Here is a 9,971-nt window from a genome sequence, read left to right as displayed (position 1 = left end):
AAGGGTGAGAGAAGAATGGAGAAACTTTAGATTACATAGAGGGAAATGAGAGGGAGCGGGAAGGAAAGATGGTGGATTGAGACAGACATCATTACCCTATGTACATATATGATTACACAAATGGTGTGAATCTACATCATGTGCTACCATAGAAATGAAATGATGTACCCCATTTGTGTACAATGACTCAAAATGCAATCTGTAAAAGTTAAAAAATAATTTAAAAAAAAGTACAGGGAGAGCCAGGCATGATTGGCACATGCCTACAATCTCAGTGACTCAGGGGCTGAGGCCAGCCTCAGCAACTTAGCAAGGCCCTAAGAGACTTAGTGAGACCCTGTCTCTAAATGAAAAATAAAAAATAAAAAAGGGCTGGGCTGGGGATATAGCTCATTGATAGAGCATCCAATCTCTGGGTTCAATTTCTAGTACTCCCACCCCCACTTTCCAAAAAAAGTCTGAGAATGTAGCTCACTGGTAAAGTGCCCTGAGCACCCAAAACAAAACAATATATGAATGATAAAAATCAATGATCAGGGCTGGGGTTGTGGCTCAGCGGTAGAGTGCTTGTCTAGCATGTGTGAGGCACTGGGTTCAATTCTCAGTACTGCATATAAATAAATAAATAAATAAAATAAAAGTCCATCAACAACTAAAAATATATATTTAAAACATCAATGATCATTTTGAGTAAGAACTTGAATACAGTATTAGTAGGTAGGTATTTCTTTTTTCCTTTCCATTCCTTTTTTTTTGTTTGTTTGTTTGTTTTTGGTTTGTTTTGAGAAGGGATTCACTAAATTGCCCAGGTTGGCTTGAAATTCCCTATCCTCCTATCTTAGCCTCTGAAGTACCTGGATTTACAGGAGAGAAGCTTGGATTACAAGCATGTACCATAGCACTTGGCTCTGGATATTTCTTTAACATGTTAAAATGTTTATCTGAAACCAATCTCCAGCAACGTATTAATGGTGGACCCACAGAAACCATCTACTAAAGCTAAAGTGAGAAAAAGGATGAGATTGATTCCAGTCAGAATCCGACATGTCCTAAAAGAACTAAACAATGCTAGTTAAGAAATTATAGACAGAAATTAGAGGAGCAAATATTAGAAAGGAAAAAAAAATGTAACATTTTTTAGATAGGTGCCCCTGCACATACCTATATGCTGAATAAACTCCAGCTACTGTACAGATGCAAAAATGTTAAAAAGTTAATGTTAAACATCATAAAGAAATTTAGAGTGATACTTCTATAAATTTGGGGAAAAGGGAGCCTGGTGGTGCTTTTTTTTTTTTGGTACCAGGGATTGAACCTCAAGGCACTTAACCACTGAGCTACACTCCCAGTCCTTTATTTGTATTCTATTTAGATACAAGTTCTTGTTGAGGTGCTTAGGACCTTGCTAAGTAACTGAGGCTGGCTTTGAACTCATGATCCTTCTGCCTCAGCCTCTGGAGTCACTGGGATTACAAGCATGTGCCACCAAGTCTGGCTCATGCTATTCTTTATAAAGGAAATCAGTCATATTTCATCAGGGCTTATTTTATTTTATCTATTTATTTTTAATCCAGAATGCACTATGTATTTTCTACTATTTCTACTCAAGCAGTAAAAAAGTGAAAGTAACAACTTTCTAAAATATACAACATAGACTTGTTTCTTTTATAAACATGTATTAAGTTTCCTAACTTATGCATTCTACATATGATAATTCCAACTTAGATTTAAGAGTCCTAAAAGAATTACAACATTTTCTTGCAACTATCCCTTTATTCCTATGAAGAGTGAAGACCACATCTGGACTTGTAATGACCTCCTATCTTAAACCCGTTAGTTATAGTGTCCTCTGAAGAAATTTTCCATAAATTCTTAATGACCTGATTCCATTAAAAATGGTTTCAGCAAATGTGAAAAGAAAATCCTGCTATTTCTTTGTTAATTCATGATATGAGGTTGGGGGAGAGAAATAATGTGTTCCTCTATGGAAAAAAATGGATTTGGAGAAGTGTTCTGATAGGTAAAGTATCAAAAAGTCTAAAAGCAGCCCCCTTGCTCAGGGCAACAAAAATGACTTCAATGTGCTGATCTTCTGAACTGCTCAGTAACTCCAAGTGATTTTCCAATTGGGAGGCAAATCACTGGCAATGAGTGCGTCAAATTTAGATCTATCTTGAACAGGGACGTTATAGAAATCAAGAACATCTCTGACCCTGCACATCAGGTAAAGCCTAGAGTTAGGCACTGCATGGCCCAAGTCATCAACTAAATGTGCCAAAAGACTGAACTTCATATGACAATCTTCCAGGGAGATATCTTGTCAATTACTAGGGAGGGAAAAACCAAAAACTTCTTTCATATGAGATTCCAAACAACTCTGAAGATCTTCAGGAGGTATGTATGTTTATCTTTGTAACGGAGGACACACCACAATAGGTTCTTTTTTTTTCTTTTTTTCACCTTTTCTACCATCTCAGTCTCCACTGGTTCTTTTTCTTTTCTGGATTCAGCCCAAAATTCTCCGCAAGTCGTCCCTAAGACTATCCACAGCAAGCCTCTTCTAGCAACGCTAGACACATACAATGCCGCCATTTTTGCTGGGATTATTTTATAATATGGCAAAAGAAGCCAGGAAATAATAAAACTCTGTCAAGGCGATCTGACAGGTACACAATCCCTCAATCCACAGACTGCCATAAATTGGTTTCTTATCCCCTGCACCCACCACTAACTGGAGTTGCCATTCTGGATACAAGCTGGCATCTAGGTGACTAGTAACAAAGCCCCCTTCTACTTTTTATCTGATCCTTTCTTTCACTACTTGCCTACTTGCCACCAATGTGCAGCCTCTTTAGCAGCTCAAGTCTCAGTTTACCCTCAGCCATCATGGCCAATGTGGTCTTTGGTTCCTTTGGGAACTGGTGGGCAAACCATCTGCCTGCAATGATGCCTCCTGTAAACTCACAGCCCATAAATGATGGAGGAAGGAGACAGGAAGCAAACCTTGGATCAGCAGGATTTGCTTTATTCTACAGTGAGGTCCATTGATCATGCACAGGAGGGCCCATTTTCTGGTATGGAGATGGTCCCCCAGGCTTCAGAAGTGAACAGTTATGGAAAATAATATTCCTGCAAGATAGAACACGAAGAAAAACGGCTAGAGGTGCAGCTCAGGAAGAGGGAGGGGAAACTAGCCAAGGATTAACCTCCCAGCAGATCCTTTCCTGATAACAGGAAAGGGGCAGATATTGATTTTTGCACCCTAAACCTTGACTATCCCCCATGACAAATTAGTCCTACCCTATAAAACCAAAATTCCCTCTGTAACCAATGGCCATTTTCACATCTGGAAAATGAGCCCTGACGGTGCCCGAGTCTGCAAATGAATAAATGAATCCGTTGAGGTCTGCATCCGTCCTTTTGCACTTACGAGAAGGAGTCTGGGTTTTATAGTTTCATTGGAGACTGCGGACATGCAGTTTAGACAGTCAGGGGCTAGTTGTACAGGTTAGAACTTTAACTTAGGAGGGTAGTTGTAAAAAGGTTGAAACTCATTATTATCTCGGGAGATAGGAGTCCAGATCCCAAGGGAGGAGTACTCAAATCTTGCCTATTGCTTTTCTTTCTTTGGGATCCATTGTTTCCCAGAGTTTCAATATTTGCTGTGCCTCCATTTAGGGCTAATTTGCAATGAGGAAAGGTCAAAGTCCAGGGCCCAGCAGTTCAGTATTTGCCTCCTTCCTTCAAGATGCACTGGGGTTGGGAAGAAGTTAATGTTTGCTTTTGGTGGAGATGCTGAGGATGAACCTGGGAAGGGATGAAACTGCTTTTTCCCCTCAGGGCCCATTATTAGGAAAGAGGTTTTATATTTGACCAATTTCCCCTCCCTCCTCCTGAGCTACACTGTCCCTCTGTTTTTCTTGGGGAGCTGTCTTATAGAAATATTATTTTCCATAATCTTTCACCTCCTACAGCCATTTCTCCTGGGGGGCAAGGCCAAGGGTGTAGGTGGCATTCCTGCCTGAAGATGGGACAATGGTATTGAGGTGGCAAAACCAGACCTGGTTGTGAAATGAAATTACAAAACTTTATGGTAAGAGTCCAGTGCCTGGGGAAGGGGTCAGTTCCCCTCTCTCTCTTAGCCTTTCTCCAGGAAACCTGGTTAACCATGGGCCGCTACCTTTTGCATTGTCAATAACTGCCCTAAGAGTCTCACTACATCCTCCTGAAACGTAATAGATGTCTGTGAACACAGCTGTTTCTTCTTATCTGTCCAGTGAGCATCCTTTATGTTAGAGACCCTGCACAGGCCTTCAGCCACATAGATTAGGAATTTCTTTAAAAAAGAGGAAAAAGCCCCAATGATAGGATGGGTCTAAGATGACGTCAAATAACCTATAAATATGGTGAGAAGCTGTGGATCAGGGCTCAAAATTTTGGAATGCTAATCTCCTCTGGGTCTGCTGGTGTAAAATAAAGTTTGGTTTCTCTTACTTTCCAAGTACCCTCTTGTCATTTCCACAACAGTATGGTTGTTGGAATTGCATCCCACAATGTGAAGTTTGAAGTTTGGGCTACTCTCTTCCTGCTCACATAGAGTTATAATGGACATATAAAATTAAATATATATATATATATATATATATACACATATATATATATGATATTTGTAAAATTTTTAATTTTTTTCTTTTAGGGTAGTGGGGATTGAACCCAGGAGTGCTTTAGTGCTTTACCACTGAGTTACATCCCCAGTACATCCTTTTTATTTTTAATTTAAGACAGGGTCTGGTTCTGGTTAAATTGCTGAGGCTGGCTTCAAACTTGCAATCCTCCTGCATCAGTTGCTGGGATTATAGGAGTGTGCCACTGTAGAGGCTTAAAATTGTTTTTATGAAAATTGTTCAAACTTGCTATGGTTATATGCTGGTTCATTATACTTTTTATTGCCTTTTATCCATGTGTTTAAGTTTTCAAAATGAAAACAAAACAACAGAAATATTAGGGGCTTGGGGGGTGCAGCTTAGTGGTAGAGCACTTCTCTTGGTGTATGTGAGACCCTAGGTTCCATCCCCAGTGAAGCAAGAACAAAGGTCAGGCAGTTAGTGTAGATAGATGAATCCCGTCAGGTCAGGAAGATGGAAGCTGGTTCAAAGGGGAATGGACTGTTAGTACCTTCAGGATACATCCCCCTCACTCATGGCCAAAGTCACCTGCTTCTGGGGGATTGGAATGTTAATATCTTCAGGACACTTCCTCCTCCCCTAACCATAACCAAAAAAGTCACCCGCCTCAGAGGGAGATTGTCCATCCGAGCAGGGAATTATTAATGAGTATTCTCTGGGCTGCTCCCCCTGAATTGCCCCTCTCCTGCCTTTTCACTGAATGGGCTGGATAAAGGGAGGGGACATGAGAAGTAAGAAACCTGGAAATTATAAAAAGGACAAGATTCACCCCCTCCCACGGACACCCAGTTCTGGGCCCCCTTCTCTGCAGAGAAGTCTGTGTTACTATTCTTTAAATAAAACTTGTTTTCTACCCTTGCCTTGGCGTTTCAGGGGTGGTCAATCTTCACATCCAGGGAAGGGGAACTCAGTCACTGGTAACCTGTGGTAACACCAGCACCAAAAAATAAAAATAAATAATAAAATAAACAAGTAAATAAAACATTCTTCTAAGAATTGTGATAATACACATGCCTCTTCTTTCTTTGTGTGTGGGGGTGCTAGGGATTGAATTCAGAGGTGTATTAATACGGAGCTACATCCTCAGTCCTTTTTTTTTAAAAGATTTGAAACAGAGTCTAGCTAAGCTGCTTAGGATCTCAATAAGTTGCTGAGGCTGGCCTTAAATCCTCCTGCCTCAGTCTCCCGAGTTACTGGTATTACAGGCTTATGCCCTGCAACCAGCTTCTTTTTGCTTTTTAAATTTAACTTTTTTTCTGTGCATTTTTTCTGCTACATTTTTTATTTTTACTCTATCTCCGGGCACCACTCCCTTAAAACATTGTGCCTATTATGTCTAGAGATATATAGAAGTGTATGTAATCTCCAGCTGATAATATGTGTACATGGGGTGAACTGACCACTGTTCACCATTATGCAACCAAATCCTCTATGAGCACTAAATGCCTGCATTTTAGGATTTAAAAAGATGGCTATAAAAAATTGACTATATACTATATATAGCTAAATAGAAAATATTAATTTTATTAAATGCATTAAATTTTATTAAATGCACATTCACACTTAGTTTATAACAAATATATTTGTTACATGAATATATGTAAAACTACAAATATCCAAAGTCCTCTTATATATCTGCATTTATTTATTTATTTTCGTACCAGGGATTGAACCCAGGGGTGCTTAACTGCTGAGCCACATCCCCAGCCCTTTTTATTTTGAGACAGGGTCAAAAAAAGTTGCTTAGGGTCTCCCTAATTTGCTGAGGCTGGCCTGGAACTTGTGATCCTCCTGCCTCAGTGTCTCAAGTCCCTGGGATTATAAACTTGCACCACCAGACCTGGCAGCATATATTTAGAAAGAGCCACGTAGATAGACTTACATGCAATTTACTACATACTTAGATAAAAACATAAATCCATTCATGCACATATCTCCATAGACATAAATATACTGTAACAGTGGCATCCTTTGTGCTTTGAAAATAACCCTTGCTGCTCTGCCACCGCAATTTATTCTTAAAATGGACGTCTTTCTTTCTCTTCCTAACTTCCTGTTCCACAGTAATCTCTTCCCCTTCCTAATCTCAGGGAAAACAGAATTACCTTTCTTCCCCATCCTAGGCAGATTTATCTGTCCTTGAGTACACACCCACCATAGGAACAAAGTAATCCAGACTTCGGGGATTGTACCAGAAGATCTCAGAAATGACTCTCTCTAAAAATAATAACTGAATTACAACTCAGACAGATAACATGTGGAATGTAGCCTTAGAGTCACCTCTTTAAAAGCCCCCTGTTCCTGCTGATGGGCAGAATCACAGCCTCTGGGACTGGAGTTCCCTGTGTTTCTCCTTTGCTAGCAAAGTAATAACCTTCTTTCTCTTTTTCTCAAAACTGTATCTTCATTATTGGATTGGCATTGGGGACAAAGACTGAGCTTTCAGCAACAATGCTATCAATTTGCCTTTATGTAGTGTTGACCTTGTATCTTTGTGTATAGGAGCATACAGTCATCTTTTAGCATCCAAAGGAATTGATTCCAGGCTTCCCTGCAGATTCCCAAATACACTGATGCTGAAGTCCATAAAGAAGTAGGATTTGCACAGAACCTACTGGCATCCTCCCATAGCTTTTATATCATCATAGATTACCTACACTGTCCAATGTAATGCAAATGCTATACAAATAATTGCTATGCTATATTGTTTAAATAATAATAAGAAAAAAGTCTGTGCATAGGACAGATGAAAAAAAAAATTTGTGGTGCTGGGGACTGAACCCAGGTCCTTGTGCATGCTAGGCAAGCATTCTATGACTGAAGTATATCTCAGCCCCCAGATGAAATTTTTACCAAATGTGTTTGATCTATGGTTGGTTGAATCCACAGATGCAAAATCTGCAGATATGGAGATCATATAGATTTATGTGAATGTTTGTGTATGAATATTTATCTGTCTCCTATTGTTGTGTAACAGATTACCCCAAACCATGATAGAAGAGAGGAAGCTTTTCTCTGTTGTACCAAATAGGAACCACCTGAAATGTCACCCCTCAACCTAGAATCCACCCAAGGACAAAGCTATGTTCTCCATCCTACAATAACACTGAGGTACCAGAAATGAGTAAAGTCCATGATACCACAGAAGTTTGATGGGAGTATGTGGGGTGAATGCTGAGTAGTCTCTGAGGACAGTGATGGGGGTGGGGTCTGTGGGATAAATGATAGTGTAAAGGTAGTGTAAAGAATGCATTCTTGGGGGGTGGGGTTGTGACTCAGTGGTAGAGCACTTGCCTTGCATATGTGAGGCACTGGGTTTGATCCTCAGCACCACATTAAAAATAAATGAATGAATGAATGAATGAATGAATGAATAAATAAATAAAAGGGTATTGTGTTAAAAAAAAGAATGTGTTCTGTAGGGTGAAAAACAGGGTATCTGGGTCAAGTAGTTAGGTCTCTGGGGTGAGTGAGGGGGTATGGAGTGAGTAAAGGGGAGGTTTGCCTAGGGAATAATGGGGACATATGGGTGAATGATGGAGTATGTGCACAGTTAGTGATGGGGGTTCTAATGTGTGTAAGGGCACTCCTGCGATTGAATAATGGAGGGGTCATAGGTGAGTGGATAATGGATCTGGAGTATGAGCTGTGTTTGGTGTGTGTGGTCAGTGATAAGGTTATTCATGGCTGTGATTACTGCCTGTAGGGTATGATGGGAGTCTTTGGGAAAAATGAAGGCATAATTATGTGGTGAGGGATGAGCTTTCTGGACAGTGTGTGGTGATTGATGGGGGTCTACGTTCTGTAATAGAACGTCTCTCTATCTCCTTTTAAATTTCTTCACTGATTTTCTGTTTTTCATTTTTTTAATAAGTCCTGTTTACATTTTAATCTTTTTTCGAGAAATTATTAGAGATTGTTACCTGTTAAATACCTGATTTCTAGTGTTTATCAACCTTGTTCTCAGGTAACTGATATGTATTTTCAAATTTCTATGTCTGGTTGGGTATGGTTGGTGCTCAGCTATAATTCTAGAGACTTGAGAGACTGAGGCAGGAGGATTGCAAGTTCAAGGCCAGTCTCAGCAATTTAGTGAGACCTGATCTCAAAAGAAAAATAAAAAGGACTGGGGATGTAGACCAGTGGTAAAGTACCTCTGGGTTCAATCCCCAGTATGGAAAATTAAAATTTTATGTTTATATCTGTGATTAGATTGATGCAATTTTTTCAGCTTGAAGACATTTTATTAAACATTTTTTGGTGTTGCTTCCTACCTTTTAAGAATGAAAAATGCATTTCAATAAAAACAAATATATACTGAAGCCATCTTCTTTGTGTGAAGAAATATAAATGAGATGTGCGTTAATATTTAAAAACAAAGCACTTCACTGACACAACTTCAAATATGTCAAGAGCACAACAAATTGTAAACACACTAAGATCACATAGCTCTTTCAATATTCTTGGGAATGGTGATTTGCCTGCCTATGGCTTAGGATCTGCTTCCATGCTTGTTTCTTGAGCTTCTTCTACCTCTGAGAGCTTTTTGCCATTTTCCAATGTTTGCTGAAGTTCATGAATAGTACTAAGAAGAACATGAAACTGTTTCCGTCTCAATTCCAGCTTATCTTCAACACTTTCTTTAATATGTGAAAGATGCTCTAATTCTTTTCCAAGAGCCTCTAATTCTTTTAATGTCTCATGCCTGTCTGGATGATGCTGAATCGCTTTTGCCAAAGCATCATATTCTTGGCAATTTTTTCGTATTTGTTTTGCTTGACGAATCTTCTTTTTGCACTCAGCAATTTTTTTCATGAGCTCCAGCAATGCTACATTCTATTTCTTTGTAAATTTTTTCATAATTTTCCATTTCTCTGAGATTCATGTCATATACCAACAAAGTTTTGCCCATTGAAAATTCACATTGAAACAGTGTACTCAGCATAGGTTGGTACTGGCTATATCCTTCTTCTTGGGATCCAGCGTTGCACCACTTAATGAAACTTTTCACTAGCAAATTAATTCTTCGATCATCTCCAGCACCATCTCCATCATTTCATCGTCAGTCACGGCTCCCATGGCGTGCCTAGATTGATGCAACTTTGTCACATTTGTAAATTTGTTTAATCACCACCACAATCAGAATACCAAGGATCTTCTTCATGCTTCCCTTATAGTCCACCCCACACAATGCCACTTCAGTCCCGAATTTGCAGCAACAAAATTAATTTGCTTTCCATCTCCACAATTTTGCAATTTGAGAATGTCATATAGAATCATACATCA

The 9,971-nt window shown here is 39.3% G+C and overlaps 2 pseudogenes across 2 annotated transcripts; both read right to left on the bottom strand.

Moving 5' to 3' along the window:
- Window positions 1-1,995: 1,995 nt before the first annotated feature.
- On the bottom strand, window positions 1,996-2,592 carry LOC306651538 (large ribosomal subunit protein mL50-like; annotated as a pseudogene). Its single transcript has one exon. The product of its transcript is annotated as a large ribosomal subunit protein mL50-like (transcript).
- A 6,351-nt stretch (window positions 2,593-8,943) lies between these two features.
- On the bottom strand, window positions 8,944-9,764 carry LOC306650598 (THO complex subunit 7 homolog; annotated as a pseudogene). Its single transcript has one exon. The product of its transcript is annotated as a THO complex subunit 7 homolog (transcript).
- Between the last annotated feature and the right edge of the window lie 207 nt (window positions 9,765-9,971).

This window comes from Sciurus vulgaris (assembly GCF_902686455.1).
Source record: "Sciurus vulgaris genome assembly, chromosome: X".
Lineage (NCBI taxonomy): Eukaryota > Metazoa > Chordata > Mammalia > Rodentia > Sciuridae > Sciurus > Sciurus vulgaris.
The sequence above is the reverse complement of the archived record's forward strand: the minus strand, read 5'-3'. Positions and strand labels throughout refer to the sequence as shown.